The 22,766-nt window shown below is 36.8% G+C and overlaps 1 protein-coding gene across 2 annotated transcripts in view; it reads left to right on the forward strand.

The window, feature by feature from the left end:
* The window catches only part of LOC143251049 (sulfotransferase 1C2-like), a 31,172-nt gene that overhangs the window by 4,266 nt on the left and 4,140 nt on the right, over positions 1–22,766 (forward strand). Inside the window, exon 1 of one of the 2 annotated variants that reach the window (XM_076502383.1) lies at positions 14,705–14,727. The exons of the other annotated variant lie outside the window; for it this stretch is intronic. The gene's annotated coding sequence lies outside the window, so the exon portion shown is untranslated. Of the gene's footprint in view, positions 1–14,704; positions 14,728–22,766 lie in introns of those variants that run through there. 2 annotated transcript variants of the gene reach the window in all.

The raw sequence follows: 22,766 nt of genomic DNA on the forward strand, positions 1-22,766 counted from the left end.
TCAATTAACCTGAGGAACGTTTCCAGCTGTAACATAGTTATGAATGGATTTTCGGTAATCCAGAAATTGGGTTTTAGGTATAATAGTGTCAGAAACACGGTTTTATTTATAGTAATTTCAGGAATGCGGTTTTAGTTATCATTCATTCACAAAATGATGTCATCGTTTGTTACTTATTATGTACCTGAAACTCAATATTATACACTAAAATCAACGTATTGTAGGTATTACAGCTTGAGAAATAAGCTGCTAGTTATCTCATCTAGAAGGTATAGATTAGGGGCTTTTGTGTTCTAACTATATAAAACAAGAAAATATTTGCAGTTATTATACGCTCACCATCATCGAGGTAATTGATAATTGATTAAAAAAAAATATTTATAGCAATATTACGGTAATACCTACAATGACCTAATGTCATCAAACCATTAGGCCTGGTAGGGAGTTCCTCAGTTCTCCACAACTCGGAGACCCACAGAACTGAGTGAGGAGATATCGTTGCTTCCACGAAAGATAAGTGATAGAAGATAAACGCCCATACTTTAGGGTCTGTAGTGAACACCCTAATTGTCACAAAAAGTGTGTTGATATCAGAGGCCCATGAATTGCGTTTAAAGGATGTGTGGAAGCTGACAACTGTGTCAATGGCTTAGACGTGAAAGTCAATGAGATTACCTTCATTAATCAAACAATTTTTCACTGGAAGTAGCCCCATGATAAATGTACAAATTGACAATGCTAAGATCCGATATTCGACTCCCTGCAATGGCCAGAGTGCAGATAGCCCATTGTATAACTCTGTGCTAAAATACCCTCTTCCCACACCTCCAGTGGAAAAGCAGAATGTTTGCGAGCTTACAACACTAGAAAGGTTTCTGCGGAACAGTACAGGCGTATATAGTTTGATACACTGAAATAAAATAATACTATATGTAATAATTATTGGTAAGTCACAGTAAAAAGAACAAACTATCAAAACGCTTAAAATTAGAATGAGTTTTTGTTACTGAGTAAAAGTTCGAATCTCAGTGTAACAAAGATTCGACTTTTCAGTCAAAAATAAAATTATTGCTTTAGCATATTTTGAATAAGGCAGTATTTCGTCACTAGAAAGATATGACTGATGTTATTTTTTACCTGGTTCGAAAATTCATGGACAGTTCAATAGATCTATGAAAATCAATGTGTATAAATACCCCGACTTAATTTTCGACTCCAGGTGGTTTTAATAAGTGAAAGTGTCCCTTTAGTACATTCTCTTTGTATCATTAAAGCAGCCGCGGGTTCGAATCCCCCACATGAAACATGCTCGCCCTTTCAGCCGTGGGAGTGTTATAATTCTGCGGTTAATCCCACTATTCGTTGGTAAAAGAGTAGCCCAATAGTCGACGGTGGGTGGTGATAACTAGCTGCCTTTTCTCTGCTCTTTCACTCTTGAATAATGACGGCTAGCGCAGATAGCTCTTGTGTGGCATTGCGTGAAATAAAAAAAACAAACACTACAACAAACAATCATTAAACCAGTGTCGCCGCTGAGTAGTGAATTATGTATACTATAAAGAGTCACTGCAATGTTAATATTTTGGATTTTTTATGGGGTGTTTATCTATGGAATTAGTGCCAAAGTAATGATATGTATTTATATAAAAGTAAGTTCTAAAGTTGCGGTAAAGTGTGAATTCTTTGCCAATGACAGTGCGTAATATATTATTCAACTGAACTGAGCAATTTACATAAGTGTACGTTTTATGTTCGCGTATTTCGCGTATTTAGATGAAAGAATTAAACATCTAATTAAACTATAATAGGCCCGGCATGGCCTAGCGCGTTAAGGCGTGCGCTTCGTAATCTGAGGGTCGCGGGTTCGCGCCCGAGTCGCGCCAAACATGCTCGCCCTTTCAGCCGTGGGGGCGTTATAATGTGACGGTGAATCCCACTATTCGTTGGTAAAAGAATAGCCCAAAAGTTGGCGGTGGGTGGTGATGACTAGCTGCCTTCCCTCTTGTTTTACACTGCTAAAGTTGGGACGGCCAGCGCAGATAGCCTTCGAGTAGCTTTGCGCGAAATTCGAAACAAAACAAACCAATAGCAGTGCAAGATAGTGAAATTTAATTTAATTGTATCATTTTAAATCACGTGTTAGGGTGGGGGAAGTGTATGTCACGTGACTCTTTTATTATATTTAAAAACAGGCATAAAGAGAATTTCTTGTCACGTGACACTTTTATCATATTTAAAAATAGGCATAAAGATAATTTCTTGTCACGTGACAAAGATGGACTACCCACAATCAAACCAACTATACACTTATAGAGACAAAGATGAAGTAGTGCATAATTAGATCGACTGTGTACTTGTAGATTAAATATGGATCATTCTACAATCGGACTTACTTTATACCTGTATATCAAAGATTAGTTTCTGCACAACCAGACCTACTGTAAACCTGTAGATACGTGTACAGAATTCAGAACTCGATATATTTGTCTGACCTCAACTTTTCTGCTTGTTTACTGCTTAATATTTATATCTTTTTTGAATAGTAATATTTTATATTTGAAATGATTCGCGTCTGTATAAAGGTGTACCTGAACTACCTTGAGCAAACAATCGTTATTTGTGATTGGACAGTGAATCTCTAATGTTAATTCTAATATAATACATTTTCTAACCTATTAGGGTAATAAAATACAAAACAATAGCTTTTATTTCTACGTCCCTTTTAAAAAAGGACGCTTGGCTGGAGATTAAACGTTGAAACAATACACCTGAGACAGTTCGAGTTTTTTCTTATTAAGAAAATTAGCCCCCTTCAGTGGCTCAGCGGTGTGCCTGCGGACCACAACGCTAAAAACCGGGTTTTGATACCCGTTGTGTGCAGAGCACAGATAGCCGATTGTGTAGCTTTGTACTTAATTCAAAAAACAACAAACAAGACAGATTTGGGCTGTTTTGAATTTCGCACAAAGCTACTCGGGGCTATCTGCGCTAGACATCCTTAATTTAACAGTATAAAACCAGAGGGAAGGTAACTACCACTCGTCACCACCCATCATAAACTCTTGGGCTACTCTTTTACTAACGAATAGTGGGATTGATCGTGACATTATAATGCCCCTACAGGTAAAAGGGCGAGAATGTTTGGTGTGACGCCGATTCGAATCCGCGAACCTCAGATTACGAGTCGAGTGCCCTAACCACCTGACCATGCCATACCCCGTAGTTTGAGATGACGTATTATTTAAGTAACACGTTATTGTAATTGTTTGTATTTTTATTGAATGTAACGTAAATATATTCGAGGGCTGATTAATTGATTGACTGTTTTGGAATTGAACACAAAGAACTCAAGGGTTACTAATAAAGATGAAGACGATTGACAAAACCAGATATTTTTACTTACAGAAGGTTCGAACATTTCGGAAAACATTTATTCCACCTTCAGTGAAATCTTTAGGCCTAAAATTACTTTAAATTTCCACACTTAAATCTCAGCTTTTTCTTAAGCATAGTTATAATTGTCTTATTTAACTTGTGATTCATTTTACAGTCGTAACGTATTCTACAGCCTGTTTTTTCTTACGTTTACCACTTAACGTGATTTATGATACTACAGCATTAGTTAATAAATATTATTATAATATATATTCAGATTTTGCTGAAGATTGAATATCCAAAACGTCTGAACCTACTGTGGACAAGAATGTTTTGTGTTTTGCCAACCGCCTTTACCACTATTATTACTTTGTTTTCTCCATTATGAATCCATTACTTTAAGACTAACTACGTCAGCCATCCTTAGATTATAAATGATAGACTAGAGGAAAAGCAGCTAGTCAGCACTAGCCACCTCCAACTCTTGCACTACTGTAATAGATTAGTGGGATTGAACTATACATTATAACGTCCCTATGGCTGAAAGCGAGAGAATGTTCTGTTGTTGGATTTATTTTGTAAACCACTGGTTGCGAGTTAAGCCTTGTTACTATAACAGTATTATTTTTTTAATATAACATGTCAAGAATAATATTATGGGGATAGTTTTATGACGTAATAAGCATACTGTTTGTTTGTAGTTAAGCACAAAGCTACACAATGAGCTCTCCGTTTTCCTCCCACCTATAAAAATATTATATTGTATATTTTTCCGAAAAAAAAATCAACAAATAAACGAGTAACAAGTAATGAATTACGTTTTTCAATAATGTGCTAAAAATATCTGAAACAGACCAGAACAAGGCTTACGGCTATTGTTTTTGGGAGTGTTGTTTATATTTGTAACAAAACTGCGGCCATTACAGTAGTAGGAAATTCAGATGGAATATTGAAAATATTCTTCCTGGAGAAATTAATGCAAATTATTTCTCATTTAAGTCAATAATTACGAATGTATATGTTCACAGAAATTATAATATTTCAATTATGAAAAGTATCGATTTATCACTCTACATTGTTATCACGCTACATTGTCACTTTAAAGGTGGCGGTCTAAGGTGCATTTTTTTTTCCAATTCATGTTGTTGAACTTGCTGTTCTGTATGATTTATAGATATACGAGGGCTGTTCAAAAAATACGCGTCTGAAACCCCTTCAAAGTACTCTCCTCCCCAACGCACACACTTATCCCAACGGTGTTTCCACTTGTTGAAACAGTCCTGGTACGCTCTTTTCTAATGTCCTCCAGCTCCTTCGTCGCATTTGCCTTAATCTCGGGAATCGTCTCAAACCTTCTTCCTTTCAAGTGTCTTTTGAGTTTTGGGAACAAGAAAAAATTGCAAGAAGCAAGGTCAGGTGAGTAGGGGGGGTGGGGAAGAACAGTGATCGAGTGTTTGGCCAAAAACTCACGAGTTCTGAGGCACAAATTTCGCAGCAACGCGGTGCATCTTCAATTTTTCGGTCAAAATCTCGTAACAAGATCCAACTGATATCTCACACTCTTCAGCAAGCTCTCTGACAGTCAGACGTCAATTAGCCGCACCAGGGTGTTGATTTTGTCGACGTGTGGGTCGTCAGTTAACGTGGAAGTACGTCCAGGACGCTCATCACCTTCAATGGACTGTCGACCATCCTTAAAACGTTCATGCCACTTGAAACATGCCGTACGATTCATAGCAACTTCACCGTAAGCCGTGTTAAGCATAGCAAAAGTTTCAGTCGCAGATTTTCACAGTTTAACACAAAATGTCACAGCAAGTCGTTGCTCCTTCAGGTCATTCATTCTGAAATCCGCCAAACGAAAAAATCGCACTTCACTTAAAACCGCGTAGCTAATACACAAATTAAGATATCTGCAATCGGGAAATGGCGTCGTAATCAGCTGATCTGTGCAAACCTAGCGACACCAAGCGGATTCCCCTGGAACCAACTGGAGCCGCGCAATTCAAACAGTCCGCGTATTTTTGGAACAAACCTCGTACATGTTAAATACCATGCAAAACTATTGTAATGTCATTCAAAATGGGAATAAGTAGGTTGTAATGCCCATAGAAACACCTTGTGGTTCGTTGCTGTACTTTTCTTATGACAGTTCCCATTATTTAACAGCTTCTTTTGGAAAGCCCAGCCAATTTAGCGATAAGAAAAGCATTTTATTTTTTTGACCACGAAGCTACACTTCTAAAAGGACTAAAGTTAGGCCTAGTTTCAGGAATTATACTAAATGTTCATTGCCTCACTTTGGGGTTGATGTACTTGTCGTCAAAACAGAAATCGAAAATTTACAAAAGAAAAGTAATTTTTTTAGAAGCAGACAAACTGGCTAACATATTTGTTTGTTCAATAACCGGTCGCCATTTTACTACACTCTAATCTAAATGGCATTTTATATCTTCCAGATCTTTTCCTAAACTCTTAATAAAGTACAAACACAACACAATACAAACTCTAGATTAAAAAGAAAAACAGCCTATAACACAATTTTCAAAGCCCTTGTTTGTAATAAACAGTTTCAAATGGATCGCATCTGCCTTCTCTCTCGTTCGGTCCGGCATGGCCAGATAGTTAAGGCACTCGACTCCTAATCCGAGGATCGGAAGTTCGAATCCCTCTCACACCAAATATGCTTGCCCTTTTAGCCGTGGGGTGTTGTAAAGAAACAGTCAATCACCAGTTCCTTTTGTAATCGTGGGATGGTGCAATTTTTAAAACTGTGTTCGTACCACCGCTGGCATATTAGTAGAATGAAGAAGTCGAAAAACACATGAGCTATCCAGGTCCAACAATGTTGGACGTGTAATTTTATCCAGGTCGACCAGACTCACATGCTAGCGGAACCAAAGTTGGAACAAGTGGTTATATACCTCTAGCGAGGTGTGGTCCTAAGGGGTGTGGTCCGACATGGCCAGGTTGTTAGGGCTCTCAACTCGCAATCTGAGGGTCGCGATTCCAATCCCCGTCACACCAAACATGTTCGCCCTTTCAGCAATGGGGATGTTTTATATGTTACGATGAATCTCACTATTCGTTAATAAAAAGAGTAGCCAAAGAGTTGGCGGTGGGTGGTGATGACTCGCTGCCTTTCCTCTGGTCTTACACAGGATTCAGACCTTCTATTTCTATAATCTGTAGGGGTAAATGAAGAATATGAAAGAGGTTGATCAATATATTAGGACCTCTTTGAATCCAATTAGGTTAAGGTATTCCACTCGTAATCTGAGGATCGCGGTTTCGAACCCCCCTCGCACCAAACATGCTCGTCATTTCAGCCGTGGGGGCATTATACAGTGACGGTTAATCCTACTATTCGTTGGTAAAAAAGGTAGCTCAAGAGTAGGCGGGGGGTAATGATTAGCTGCCTTTCCTCTAGTCTTACACTACTAAATTAGAGACGGCTAGCGCAGATAGCTTTCGTGTGACTTTGCGCGAAATTCAAAATAAACAAATAAACCTCTTTGAACCTCATAGAGAAGCTCAGTTATTTTATGCACGTTATTCTAAACGTTCAAAATGTTACCCATTTTTAAATTATAAAATTAAACAATAATAAAAAAAAGCGTAAAACATTTAAATTAATTTCTTTTTGACCTTTCATCTAAACGAATTAATTTTATTCTCGCATAAGTTTTTTATTTATTTTTAATTAATCAAGGGTTGAAAAACAAAAATTCAGTACGTTTTTATAACTAGTGCTGCCATCTATCAAACCTTTCAATTAAATTCTTGTGGAAAATTCCTATAAAATATTTTACACAAATCAAGTAGTTAGTTAACAATTTATTTTCAGAAACACTGCCTCACTGTATTTAAAGATAAAAAAACAAAAGCCGATGGTTTTCTCAGAAAATGAGAGGTGAAATCTTTACCATTCGTTACAGCCGATTAATTTTGGTAATAGTTACCATAATCAGAACTAATGTATATTGTGTTGGCAAACATTCAGTTGGGTTGAAGCGTAATATAGTTGGTTGATACTGGTAAGTTTTAAGAGCAAAACCACACAATTTGCTATCTGTGTTTTGCCTACCACGGGTATCGAAACCCGATTTTTAGCATCATAAGGATGTAGACTTACCACTAAGCTACTTTGGGCTAATTCAAGGAATTATCTCAGGCCAAATACATCTTTCTTTTGAGATACTACTGCTATTCACCAGATAAATTAATACAATTAGTTTTCATCATTACATGATAAACAATAATTAGTTCTACTTTCAAAATTATGTTTAGACTTCTAAATTTTTATATTAGCGGTGACTCTGAAAAAACAATAACATCAATTGTCCACCAGGATCATTAAGTAAACACTGACGTATATTTTTTCCACCATCCTCTCTTTTAGACCTGATCTTCCCCGATCACAGTGGCAACTGTTGTTTATTCTATATGAGAAAATCAGAGATTTGGTGGTCATGAATTATTTCAGTGGTTATTGCATATCACTTGTTCACCCATGACTCTCTCCTGGGGCACAGAGTAATCTCCTGCTTTGCCAGTGTCTTCAGGGTCGGTGTGGGACAAGAATGTTCAAATTAAGAAATGCAGTGGAACACATGACCTTTACACTGCAACACCCTTCAGAAGAGTTTTGTTTGGAAGCAACGTTATGATGCTGATGATGATATAATGTATAATGAAACTTTCATATGGGAAGCTGTAGTGCATCCCAAGACTAGTTTTTTTTTTAAAAAAGTATTATGTATTTCTTCAGTCATATCTCACCGTGTAGTTTTAATATTTATCATTTTACATGCATGATCATGGCATACAGTGTATAAGACTTTGGTAAACAAGTAACATTCTATAACTCTGGCTCATGCTGGAACTAACGTGGTGTTAAAATGGCTGATGAAGTTAAGTTGTCTGTTACATTTTACCCCCATATGCTTAAGAATTGCTTCCATGGAAGACAGTAATGGCCACGTAGGAGAAGCACATATTATTCTTGTCAGTATGGCTTCTTTGAATATGCAGAAGGTGGCCATGGCTTGGACGGGACTGATAATCATCCCTGTGCCATTGCATCATTTGATCACCCTGCTAATGGATGGTTTGCTAAAGTTCTCTTGTACAACAGAATGCGTTCAGTAAAGATTAATAGATGGCATCTGATTGGCTGTGAAGATGAACTCTGTTTATATTGTAGATATTGGAGAAAATTAGCGAGAGTGGTTTTCTTGAGGATGATGATGATCCAATCTGACTTCCAGCTTCCATACTTCATGACCATTCTGACTTCCAGCTTCCATACTTCATGACCATTCTGACTTCCAGCTCCATACTTTATGACCAATCTGACTTCCAGCTCCATACTTCATGACCAATCTGACTTCCAGCTCCATACTTCATGACCAATCTGACTTCCAGCTTCCATACTTCATGACCAATCTGATTTTCAGCTTCCATACTTCATGACCAATCTGAATTCCAGCTTCCATACTTCATGACCAATCTGACTTCCAGCTCCATACTTCATGACCAATCTGACTTCCAGCTCCATACTTCATGACCAATCTGATTTTCAGCTTCCATACTTCATGACCAATCTGAATTCCAGCTTCCATACTTCATGACCAACATGACTTCCAGCTTTCGTACTTCATGACCAACCTAACTTCCAGCTTCCGTGCTTTATGACCAATCTGACTTCCAGCTCCCGTACTTCATGATACATATTTTGATCATTAGTGTAGCTACAATACATGTTACGTATGTCACGCTGATGCAAAGAAGGTCAAATGACTTCGTTAATGTAGGACTTGTAAAAATACGATACAAATAGAGCTTATAATTTTGTCCAAACAATGGTTCCATCAATGTGCGTGCAACACGTTCGTCCTGTCCGCCCACTTTATTGATGTACTGTGTAGTAGCACCAGTGTAAATGAAAAAGTCCCAAACATAGCCTGTTACACTTTCACATAGCTCATAACTTTTAACTCCAAACCTGTCCCTTTTAGATGGAATGAACTGTCGAAATCCCAGTCAACCCTTCCATAGTATCAAAGATTCGTCAATACAAACATGTCCGTTTGGTACATATGAGGTTCTAAATTTTTCCCGTAAATGGTCAATAATGGGCTGTATCTTGTGCTGTCGTTGGTCAACAATATTTTCCTGGGTATTGTCAGCAAAGTGTAGCATCGATAGCAGGAAAAGAAACCGGTTTTTTTTGACATGCACTGACCAAAAATGAGTGTGGCAAGCAAAGGGTCAGTACTGAAGTACATGGAAATAGTTGGTTTTCTTTCTATGCCCATTAGCATTATCAGACCCATAAGTTCATACATTTCCTTCTCATTAGTTGGCTTCCATGATTTTACTCCAGAATATTCCTTCAAATCAGCGCGGGCCATCATAGTTTCTGCATATTTATTGGTCTCTGTTACAATATGGTTGACAATTGTGGGAGGAAAGAACTTTTGAAAACAATGAAAGTGCTTTGAGCTCAAATCGAACAGCTGATATGCTAACCACTAGATCATGCTTAGCCTTCGTTTTTATGGGTAATATGTATAATCTATTTATACATATATATGTATATATATTTGTGTATGCGGTTACGTGATGTGAACGGCATGCTATCCATTGGACCATGTTAGACTTCTTCTTACAGAAGTGAAAAGTTTATATTCCAAGAGACGGAACGATTTTACATCCAACTTTGATGTAAAGTAACGTAGCATTAATTAAACGTCTGATACGATTGTAATTTACCAAACACTTTGTTTTATTTGGATATTTCAACGGTGTATTCTTACCACATTATACCGTAACATTACGGACTTCGTCGTATGAAAGAGAGTCTTAGATTGGAAAGGTAATTTGATGTCTGGATTTGATTAAGGGGGATTTCAGTTTTTAATTTAAATATCCAATAAAATAATTAATTGTATATATATATATATACACACACACTGCTGGCCAAAATATTAAGGCCAATAAACATAAAGAAAAAATATGCGTTTTGTACCACTTATTTGAGTAGAGCTTCGAAAAATGAAAATAAGAAAAAAAAACTGTTTCAGCATTTAACAGGGAAAATTTGAACATTATGAATAAGCCTAAATACTAGCTGGTCAAAAGTTTAAGACCATACCAAAAAGAAGTCCTAAACAGGGTAGGAAATGCCCAACAAGAGATCTCAGTTGTGAAATGCACGGCTGTCATTGCGAATAACTTCAAACATTCTCTTTGGCATGGTCGATATAAGCGTTTGCAGAAGGCTGGCTGGAGTGTTATTCTAAGTGGTGAAGATGGCTTCAGAGAGATCATACACTGTTGGGAACTGACGTCCATTGCCATCCACCCCCAAAACATTTTCAATGGGGTTCAGTTTGGGGCGAACACGCTGAATGGTCCAAAAGAATCACGTTATTCACCATGAAAAAGTCCATTGCCCTGCTGGCATTGTACATTGCAGCGTTGTCCTGCTGAAAGATCCAGTCATTCCCACACAAGCGAGGGCTTTCAATCAATAAGGATGCTCTCTCCAACATGCCAATGTAGCCAGCTGCTGTTTGAAGCCCTTGTATAACCTGAAGCTCCATTGTTCCATGGAAGGAGAAAGCACCCCAGATATTGATGGAACCTCCTCCACTGTGTCGTGTAGAAAATGTCTCCCATGGGATATCTTTATCATGCCAGTAACTTTGGAAGCCGTCTGGACCATCCAGATTAAATATTTTTCTCATCAGAGAACAAAACCTTCGTCCACTTTTCTGCGTCCCATTTTTGGTGCTTCTCGACGATCGGCTGGTGTCTTGCCGGACAACTCGTCGAATCCTCCTGCTCAACGCCGGCGAAATTTTCTTGGGCCGACCACTTGAAATTCTTGTTCGGAATCCCTCAGGGTCTTCTAAGTCATTTGCAACAGCAGTTTCACTACGCCCAATCTCTCCAGCGATGGCATGTTGAGAGAGACTTTGCTTTAGCAACTCGACAATTCTGCCACGTTCAAACATTTTAGCCTTTGCCATGTTTTTTTTTATTTTCCTTTTCTTATTTTCATCTTTCGAAGCGCTACCCAAATGAGTGGTTGAGTCTAACAACGCAAAATGCATATTTTTTCTTTATATTCATTGGCCTTAAGATTTTGTCATCATTGTATATACACGTAACATTTTTTTGTTAATTAGCTGGGTTCTCTTAAGAAGCTAAACATCACATAGGTGTTAGAATTATAAATTAAAATAAGTACATAATGCAAATATAGAACAGTGTGATAAAACCAGATATCGTACTAATAATGACGAAATCGCAATGGTTTGTTTGTTTTTTGAATTTCGCGCAAAGCTACTCGAGGGCTATCTGCGCTAACTGTCCCTAATTTACCAGTGTAAGTCTAGAAGAAAGACAGATAATCATCTACATCAACCATCGACCACACATTATAACAGTCCCTGTGGCTGAAACAGCGATCATGTTTGGTGTGACTGGGATTTGAATCCGCAACCCTAAGATTACGAGTCGAGCGCCCTGACTACTTGGCCACGCTAGACCTGCCTGGGAACTTTGTTTCGAACTGCTACTACGGTGTTTTACCGTGTGTCCAAATTCCCGTTCCATTCAGTGATCCTTCATTTTGTTCCGGAAATTCTCACAAAACAGCAGAAGTGTTACCTCTCAACTGATTGGCTAGAGGGAGCAGCTAGTTACAGCAATGCTTGGGCCACTTTGTATCTCTCTTACTTTTGGAATTTGACGGTCATTATTATAATGTATTCTAGTCTCCAAAATACGGAGATACCGAGATTCACAATCGCTGGTACAAGCTGTTATTTTACTTTTTGGATATATCACGAAAACCTGTTAATTTGAGTTCCTTATCTGTGAAGATCTGAATACTTATGTATTGAAGTGTAGTTTCTGTGTGAGGTATTTGTTCTTTGGTTTTAAGACGACCTTTGTCGTTAAGTTTGTATGTATTTAAATTACTTGAAATATGAACTCGTCAGCTTTAATATGATATTTGTATTCACATCATTGTGAGTAAAATGTACATTGAATATACATATAAAGTTACCTTTCACTGATTTGGTTTAAACCTGTTACATTGTTAAAATTCGAATGACTCTTACTATTACCAGTCTATTACTTCATTCTGAAACAAAAAGAGTTTCTTAAGCGAATAAAAGTCAGATGTTAGTATAATTAATCAGATATTCAAGATGTAAGCCCGAAAATTCAAACACATTTCTGTTTTAAGAATGCTGACCAAATTCCTTTAATCTATTATGATTTATAAATGAAACTTAACATACAAATGGTTGTCTCAGAATACATTACAACTATTATGCTTTTTCTATCACCAGAACTTATTTTTATAACATGTACCAGAACGATAGTTTCAAAAGATGTTACGTCATCATTTTTTTCAGGCAAGCGAGAGTGATCTTTATTTTTCTAAAGTTAAAAATTCACTGATAATGTTTACTTTCTTCATAAATCTTACATACAAGAGATATAACTACAAACAGACTCGACTTCACTTACAGCAAACTGTTACATATGTCTTTCTTTCTTTCTTTTTGCAACCTCTTTTTTCGTAGATTTAGGCTTATACCAATCTAAATTTCCAAATACCTACAGATTAAAACAATTTTGCTAACATGTTTAATTTCTACTTACAGCAATGCAGGAGATATTCACTACATAGTTGATTAATAAAGACTTAGGTTTCATAACTTAGTGCACGTGAAGTAGTGTAGCGCGTGTCGTTATGCGTTCTATAGTTCTCCTTTCATACGTCACTTTAAAACATCAGTGTTGTGGGCGTCATGTGGTACACGACATCGTCCATCCCTGTTCTCTTCAAATTTATTTGATTTTTTTTGTTTCAAACGATTCGTCTAATCAATGATGTCCTTCTTTGGTTCTTCAGTCTGCAGAAGCTGAAGGAGTTCTTCGATATTTATATAATCTTCACAGATTTCTTCTGGAACTTGACGTTCCAGGCTTCGCAGTTTTGTCTCTCCATCAGAAATTCCAGCAACTGTAACAGTTGTTAAAACTACTATCGAAATAAAACACACAAAGAGCAGGAATTTATTTTCCATTCTGTTAAATATTCTTTTCTCTTACCGTCTTTAGAACAACACTCAGAGTTAGACGAAAATGATAGATATCAACCTATATATATGTACCTAGTTTTCATATTATTTCATGTGACAGTTTCAATACATCTGCGGAGACATCCATGAAGAACATTTACAAACCAATTGTTATTTTAATACCTTTATTTACAATACATTGAACATTTTGTGGTAAATAAAAAGTTACTGTGAATACCACACAAACGATCAAAGGTTCCTTTGTTTCTACATCCTGAAACAGTAATGTTGGTTATAAAAGCAAAATAAGAGGATATGTTATACAATCAAAAGGAAACTCTAAAAAGAAACATTGGAAAGTTTTCTATCTCATCAGTTCCGCCTCTGGTTCAATTCATTTATGTTACATAAATGTTTCGTAACACATTGAATCTGATATCAGCAAAACACGTTCTTTGTCATACATAGTTGTTTTATAATATTTACCTTCATACATTACAACTTTCCACTTACAGTTTCCTCACCACGAGGGCCGCTGATGTAATTAATATTGAGAAGAACCCTAAACCAATTGTCAGTTTCTACACTCTGATATTCCATCATTTGCATCACTGATGTTCCTAATAACAAAACGTTATAAATAAACTGATACATAAGAAATAATGTATGATTGTTAGAAATGTGTTTTTCGCTTTACTGTTTCCTTCTTTATACAACCTGCTGCGATTTTTGTCACAGTTAGTGTATAGTTTGTTTGTTTTGAATTTCACTTAGAGATACAAGAGATCTGTCTGTGCTAGCCGTGAAAGACTAAAGGAAAGGCAGGTAGTCATCCATACCCACCGTCAACTCTTGGGCTACCCTTTTACTAACGAATAGTAAGATTACTGAAAGAGCGAACATGCTTGGTGTGACGTGGATTCGACTGTTCTTTGTATGAGCTGGAAGATAAATTTGAAATTCCCATTTCTATACGCCCCTGAATTTGAATCCAAAATAAACGAATTAACAGGAGAAAAAAAAGAGTCCGTGAATTATGGGATTTTTTACAATAAATATTTGATATTCAATTGTTAGCTAACCTTCAACTTTTAAACCACAAACTTTAAAGTGATAAACTGAATATGTAAATCTCATTTCAGAACATATTTACCTCGTATCGTCAAGTCCAATTGGTGAGTTTCAGTGTTGTACGAAAGACCTATTAAGCGGTGACTTGTGGGAGACACAGGATAAATCTGTAAGAAATTTTTATATACCTCTGATCTTTAATCTAAAATAGATAAATTAAGAATAATGTGTGGCATATACAGTTAACATGATTTTATCAAACATTTTAAGGCTGATATTGTTGTTTTTTTCTTGCTTCTATTTTAATACTTCCCCTGCTGGTACAGAGGTAACTCTTCGGATTTGCAACGTTAAAAGCAGGCGTTCGATTCCCTTCGTTGGACTTAACAGATAACCCACACACTTTTAATAACGACATGTGTTCTTTAATAAAACTTTTTGTTCAACACAAAGTCGGTAGTTACAGATAAAAAGCTTAACCCTAACGTAATGATAATAATTTGTGCTGAATCGTCATAGTATACTTCCATCACGCACGTGACAAACTCATGAAAATTAGTACGAAATTAGCAGTTCTTCATACTGGAGACAGCACCAGAGAAAAGTATTCTCCGTGTGTGTTTGAATACTCACTGCCAAAATTACGCAAACTTGTTTTCAAGTGAAAAAACAAAACATAACTGGCCAGAATTAATATAATAAGGTAATTGTTGTGGGTAGCGCAGTTGTAGGAAGTCCTGTGGTTACTGAGGCACAGAAGTAATTTACCCTAATTGTTAAACGACTTTGAAATTGTTGATGAAAGACTTTCTTATATTTGTTTTAACAATAGGAAGACGAGTCCAAAGATTGGTGAAATCGAATATTTCTATTATTAAAGCTTTTAATTTTTTATTTACATTCAACAGAATTACCTGTGATTACACACTTATTAATAGCTTTTCTTTCTGTTACCTATCATGTTCAGCGGTGCCAATAAAACTGTATTTGTACGTTTTTATGTCACCTTGGAATCAACAAGAGGAAATCCTCAGTGGCCGCAACATTTTAGATTCTTTTTAAACAGGATTAAAACAAATTAAATCTATGAGACGTTTCCCCACCCCCTTTTAATTAACTATATTTTTGTGTTCAAGTAATAACAAGTGTGGAGCGAGCCTCCACCCAATTCTGTTTTATTATCCATCAGCATCTTTACCAGCCTACCCTTAAGGCAGAATCATAGTAAATCACTCCATAAGAACTTGGGCGTGGTCAAATGCACCATTCTAAAAGGTTTGATCTCATGAGTTCAAAACTGTTATTGGATCTGAAATCGGTCAGGAGATTGTTGACGGAGCTATGAGCTACAAGTTTGTTCTTGAATAACTCAAGAGCCATTCTGTGATATAATATCGTTTGATTTATCCAAAGTCCGATAGAAATGAAATTTTCTCCCATAATACTTTGTAACCTTAAGATATTAATATATTCAAGTTAAACATCAGTTACCTATATAAAGTTTACATATATATTTTTTTTTTACAAATGAAAACGACTGTTTTATATTCGGTACCGATGACACGTCTACCGTGTTAATAACATGAATGTTCAGGAATTATTTTGTCTCCGTTGTTGTTAAAAGTGACTTTTTAAGTAAGCTATGCGTTTATTATTCATGTTTTTAACTTTATTTGACCAGTGTCTGAATGAGATTGCCTTCAAGTGCTTCTTACTTCATGTATGCTGGGCCAGATTAAGGGCAACTGATGCCTTAAGCACAGTCCAACAATGGTGCCCCCCTCGGCCTCTCCACTGCTTAACTGACAAGATATTAACACTCAATAAGAGCTGAAATTAAAATAAAAGTTTGAAAATTTATAATCCTTCTTCAGTTTTCTTCCGGGTCAGACCCCATAACTATATTAAATATAAACTTTTTTTTCTGTTATTTAACAGATTGGGCAGGCATCAAAATCAAACAATGACTCAGGCCTTTTATTTAGAAGTGAGGGAAATCACTTCTTTGGCTGACGATAATTAGAAAGCTTTATTTTTACTGCATATTTGTTTTCATTCTGAGTTAACAATTCTCACTTTCATGTTAACAAATTCACCCTTTGATGTTAACAAAATGAAAAATTTACTCATAACCCTTCTATTAAAAAAACAGTCTCACTTTGATGTTAACAATTTCTCACTTTGAACTTAAAACCCCGTAAGCAAATTATTTACTTATACCTTAATATTTATTTAAACTTTAAAAAGTTTTCTTTTTGAATTTTTAATTCCAAAGCCTTGGATTAAGTCTTCAAAACTAGTTTGGCGTAACAAATCTGCTTCTATAATTAGCAGAGACAAGGCATCCGGCCTGTCTTGTCGCATAGTTATTCTGTTGGGATTTTTAATATGATTGAGTTGAGAAAATGAACGCTCAGTTGTGCAATTTGTAACCATTAATGTTAAAAATATACGCAATGTAATGTCTAAGTTTGGAAACACACACTCAGTTTTGTCTTCTGAAATTATTTTATAAAGTTCAACATGACCGAATCTGCTGTTTACAATTTTTATTGCACTGAACTTATGGCGCACGTATGAGTAAAACTACTGAAGCTCGGCAGAAAGATTAGTGTCCAACTCCTCTGGGTAAGCATCAATTAGCTTTTGGGAACACTGAGAGTATCCTTCAGTTTCAGCAGATGAAGTAACACCATTTGGCACATCACATAGGAATAAAATCTTTGTTATGTCTTTGTACACTTCTCCCCTTCTTCTCATCTTGTTTTCTAGTTTATCAACAATTGTGTAGGAGGTGGTGATACATAATTTATCTCTGGCATTCAGACTTGTGCATCTCCGTCATCAAGTAACTTCTTTCTGACAAGTTTGCGAGTTTGAGCTGCATTGTAATCAACATTTGGTAGTATTTATTTCACAACTGCTTCAAATCTTTTAATGTCATCCCTTAAAGTTGGTCAGCTAATAACCCATACAGATCTGCATCTTTTGCTACTGCTTCAAATCTTTTAATGTCATCCCTTAAAGTTGGTCAGCTAATAACCCATACAGATCTGCACGTGTTTTTAAGTTCATATCCTCATTTTGCAGAACTTGACTTGACGAAACTTTTGAAAAATCTCATCCCACATGATCAACATAAAAACAAATTTTATCACTTGCATCGTATTTGTAACATTGTCTGCTTCTCTTCTAATGTATCCCTTCTATGACTGGTCTTCAACTAGACATTCTAAAGCTTTCAAGATCTTAAAGAAAGACTTCAAAATTGCTGTTTTTGCCATAACGTGTGCCTCCCATCTGGTATCAAAGATAGATTTTAACACACTTTCATTTCTAAGACAAGCTTTAAGAAATTTCCACCGGCTGGTTGAGACTGAAAAAATGTATAGAGCAAATACATTGTAGAGAAACATTAACTGCTACTTGAGAACAGCCAACAGCACTTCGGCCTACCATATTTAGTGAATGGGCTGCATATTGCACACACAATTGTGAGAAACTTATTTTCGTCTAAAATCTCTTGCTGCATTCTCTTATAACACCCAAACATGTTAGCAGCATTGTCGTAAGACTGACCTCTATATTTTGAAAAATTAAGTTTGCAAACATCACGTAGGTACTGCAATACCTGGTTTGCCATTTCCTCACCGTTATGGCTTTTCAGTTCCAGAAAGGTTAGAAAGCGTTCAATACGCTGCCCATCTTTACGTATCGAAGTACAATACTTAACTGATCTATATGTTATAGGTCTGGCGTCAAGTCAACTGACAAGCGAAAATAAGCAGAAAAAATTACTTCAGTAATGTCGAGAAAACCCACTTGTAGAGAATACTATATATGTAAAAATGGCTCGTTTGGGTTGAGAAAATATTTTACGTAGAGGAGCGAACAACGTTTCGACCTTACTTCATCAACAATAAACGCGTCGGGCTTCTGAGCTATTGGTTCAATGAGTTCTCCACAGGTGGTTTTGGATAGGTAAGAAATATTTTCTTTTCCAGAATTTTCATATTTCGAAATGTGCCCTGCTAAAAACGGACCAAACTGACTTATGAGCTCAAACAGCATTAAACAATTCCTATTCTGCAGTAGGCCAAATTTTTCATCTGTTCCACAAAAAGCCAGGCCACGTTCAGCTAACGTGCGAATAACAGCTATTACACACTCTAAGATATATTCCTAGTAATTACACTTTTCTTTAATTTGTTTTTCCAACTCTCTTCGCAAGTCTAAACCTTGTCTGCGAGTTAAGTATGTTAACATAGAGTCTCAGTGAGTAGCGCTTCTTTCATGATGATCAACTACAATAGTATTTCAGTCACTGAACTCTTCTCTTTCAACAAAACGCGAGGAAAATTTAGGGGCAAAATGTTTACAAACGAAGCAGTAAACTGACCCTGTTGATGGTGACTACAATAACCACTCTCTCTTGTATTGGCCACCTTTGGCTTTTACCCCAAAGAAAAGTTTTTGAACAGTATTTTGTTTGTTTGCCACTGCTAAAAGTCTGGCTCGATTTATCTGCTGACAATGTGTCTTATTGGAATCCTTGTGGACCCACAGACTGTCAATACCACAATGGGCCATTTGGCAAATCTTTTGCTTTAGTTTCTTAATCTTTTGTAGACTGAAGCATTTTACCATAGTCCAGTAGATTTTCATTTTCAGCAATTATTTCAATTTCAGACTGTCTTGTGGAGCAACTTGCATTAACATTAACACTAGAGATATTAGAAGAATTTACAGCCAAAGTAAGATCAGTTGTGGAACTTATGCCAGTTGAACAAGCCTGTGACACCTCAACGTTATCATGATGTTCTGAACTTGAAGTGGACAAAGTGGTACTTGTAGGGGTGGAGCTTGGTTCAAGTTTAATATTGTCAGAGTCAGATGCAGTACAAGTGACTTCTGATAGCGGAGATGGGTTTTGATTTGGAAGATCTTGTTGTGTAAGTTGAGTGAAAAATTAGTCAGCTTTCCAGTCTTGGCCACTAAATCCAAAGTCTTTTGTTGGTTCTTTTTTGCCAGTTTTCTCTTTTGTGCACCACTTAATTGAACACGTTTCATTTTATCAGTCTGAAAAATACAGAAACAAAAATAAAAAACACACAAAATGAAATGGATCATATGTAGTTATAACGATTAGAAAAATACAGTGGTACCTCGGTTCTCGAATTTAACCCGTTCCAGAAGGCTGTTCGAAAACCGAATCAATTTTTCCCACAAAAAATACTGTAAATTAAATTAATCCGTCACACACCTCCAAAAATTACGCATTATGAAGTATTTTAAGTAAAAATATTGATTATTTATATCTGTATAATAATACTTATATGCATAAAGTCAACCACAAAAACTATAAACACAATAAAAAACAATAAATGAAAATTTAACTGTACTTTACCTTGCTGAGGAGAGCTGATGGTGTAAGTGAAAGGTGGTGAGGGACGTGGAGAGTAGGAGGGTTATTATTGTTCGGAAGGGGAGTCACCTTCCATAAAAACATCAAGTAACTCTCCTTCTGGGGTTCTTTCTATTTGCACCGCTACAACCTGCTTGAGACTCACTAAAACTATTTCTCACAAAAAACTTGTCTAATGAGGTTGTTTCTTCCTGCATTTTAAAATGTTTCTCAAGTAAGACATAGCATTGTCATTGAAAAGGTTTATGCTGCGGTTTGCTACAGCTTTGTGAGGGTGAAACTTTCCCCATTTTCCACACATTTCTTTGATTAATCAACTAGAAACATCCTCCCTTCCCTCCTCCTCATCTGAAGACACTTCCTCAGTTGCCTCCTGTTGCTGCTCCTTCTGAAAGACTTGGAGTTCTTCCATGGTGAGCTCAGTGTTGTGGTCTTCCACCAACTCCTCCACATCATCACCACTCACATTCAAGCCCATACTCTTGCCTACTGAGACTATATCCTCGACAACAGGCTCAGCCTCAGAGCCCTCAAAGACACTATTTGCTACTGAGTCTGGCCACAATTTCTTCCAGGCTAAGTTCATGGTCCTCAGAGACACTTCCCTCCAGGCTTTGTCTGTGATCCTCAAGCAATGAAGGATATTAAAGTGATTTTTCCAGAACTCTCTGAGGGTTAACTCTGTGTCAGAGATCACTTCAAAGCACCTTTGAAACAGTGATAAAACTGTACTCTTCCACCAACCCGTTCTCCAAGTCTCGTGGGTGAGCAGTTGCATTGTTCATCACAAGAAGGGCCTCGAGTGGCAACTGTTTTTCTGTGAGGTAATTCTTTACACTTGGGGCAAACACTTCATGGACCCACTCCATAAAAAATTGCCTGGTTACCCATGCTTTTGGCATTTTCTTCCACAAGAGGTCTGTCTAATCACAGTTGAACACTTGTTAGAGGGAATAAAACCCTCAGCTTCTACATAGTACTTAAATTCCCTAACAAATTTATCAGCAGCGTCATTGTTAGAACTGGCACCCTCCCCATGTCTCACCACACAATGTATGCCACTTCTCTTCCTAAATTTTTCAAACCATCCCCTACTAGCCTTAAAGGCATCACTTGTATCAGTACTCGTTCCAGGGGTGTTTTTCAGGAGATCAGCATACAACTGCTTTGCTTTCTCACAAATAATGGTCTCAGAAATGCTATCACCAGCTAACTGTTTTCGTTTACCCAAATTGTTTGTGATCTTTGTTTCGTAAGCATTGTCACTCCTTTTGCAACCTTACCTCATTTGATGACCTCTTTATTTTTCAGTATGGTGCAGACTATAGACTTCGCCATACCAAACTGTGTAGCAAGGTCAGACACGCGAACACCACTCTCATATTTCGCTATGAGATCTTTTTTCACCTCTATTGTGGCTTTAACAACTTTTCTTTTTAGTTTGCTGCTTTCATTATCCTTCTTTGACCTCATTGTGGCTTATTTAATCAGAATATTTAGAAAACAACAAAAAAAAAAAAAGAAAAACGAGAACGTTCACAGCAGATTTTAGCGGGGTGTGTGGACTGAGCGACAGGTGCGGGGAAATTGTTTTGGGCAAGCTTGGCGTGGGCCGAAAATGGTCGAAAAGTCGTTCGGGTTATTTCGGGGGTTCAGGCCACGACAGCTTGGTTCGGGAACCGAGTTTATGTTCGACAACCGAGACATTTTTTTCTCAAACAATATGTTCGAAAACCGAATTGTTCAAGAAGGGAGTCGTTCGAGAACCGAGGTACCACTTAACTGAAATTCATAAATAAAAACGTTAGTAAGACAGTCAAACATACTAAACTCTAAGTCAACATTTAGACAAAGATTGTCAGAAAATTATCTCAGGACCTAGGTCCATCAGCACATAAACATAATACCTTTATTGATTTGCTACATTCTGATTGGTTGAAAACCATTCGAGACTAGTCTAAAATCGATTCGAGACTGGCTTCAATCCATTTTGGAAGAATTAGTTTTCAGTCATTGCAAAATTTTCAGTTCTTACTACTGTTGCTATGGTAACTGTATGCAAGAAGCAATGTCAATGGTAATATGCAAATCCATTGTGAGCCAAAAAGTATTCCAAAATAATTTGTGATCAACAACACATACTGTAGTAACATATATAGACAGTGATCATCCTGTACTGATACACATACATCACATATAATCAATTGCAAACTGTACTGCACATTGAACTAGTAAATACTGGGTTAGGCCTAGGCCATATTACCTTATTCCTAATCACATATCTCAAGAATGAGTTGTAACCTAAACTAGGAGATCAATTCTGACCTGAGGACTTTAGACGAGCCAACAAACCATACATCAACAAAATAGTCATACGTCTGAAACTTTATCTGCATGCCTGGATGCGAAGGTAAATTCAAAACGACGACCTTAAATTGGGAATAGTCCACTTCATTATTCCAGGCTACATTTGCACTTCCAGTGTACTTACACCAAACTAGTTACAGTATTTAGGCCTAACGTTAGTGTTGTTATCTGAGAACTGAGTGACAATAACATTAGGCCTAATGCTAATACATTGCAACTAAGGTCACTAACGTTAAGCCTAATACTCGGTACTAACCTTGCTCACATAAACTAGTTCGATTCACGCACTTTTTCTATTCTAAATTGACTTTGTTTATTTGTCGGTTCTTTACAGTATCTTTGTATGATCACGGTGCCACAGTACTGTACTACTACTAGAGTATAATGTATAGTGTACACATGACAACGTTTAGAAT

The sequence above is a fragment of the Tachypleus tridentatus genome, chromosome 5, assembly GCF_004210375.1.
Source record: "Tachypleus tridentatus isolate NWPU-2018 chromosome 5, ASM421037v1, whole genome shotgun sequence".
In the NCBI taxonomy this organism is placed as follows: domain Eukaryota; kingdom Metazoa; phylum Arthropoda; class Merostomata; order Xiphosura; family Limulidae; genus Tachypleus; species Tachypleus tridentatus.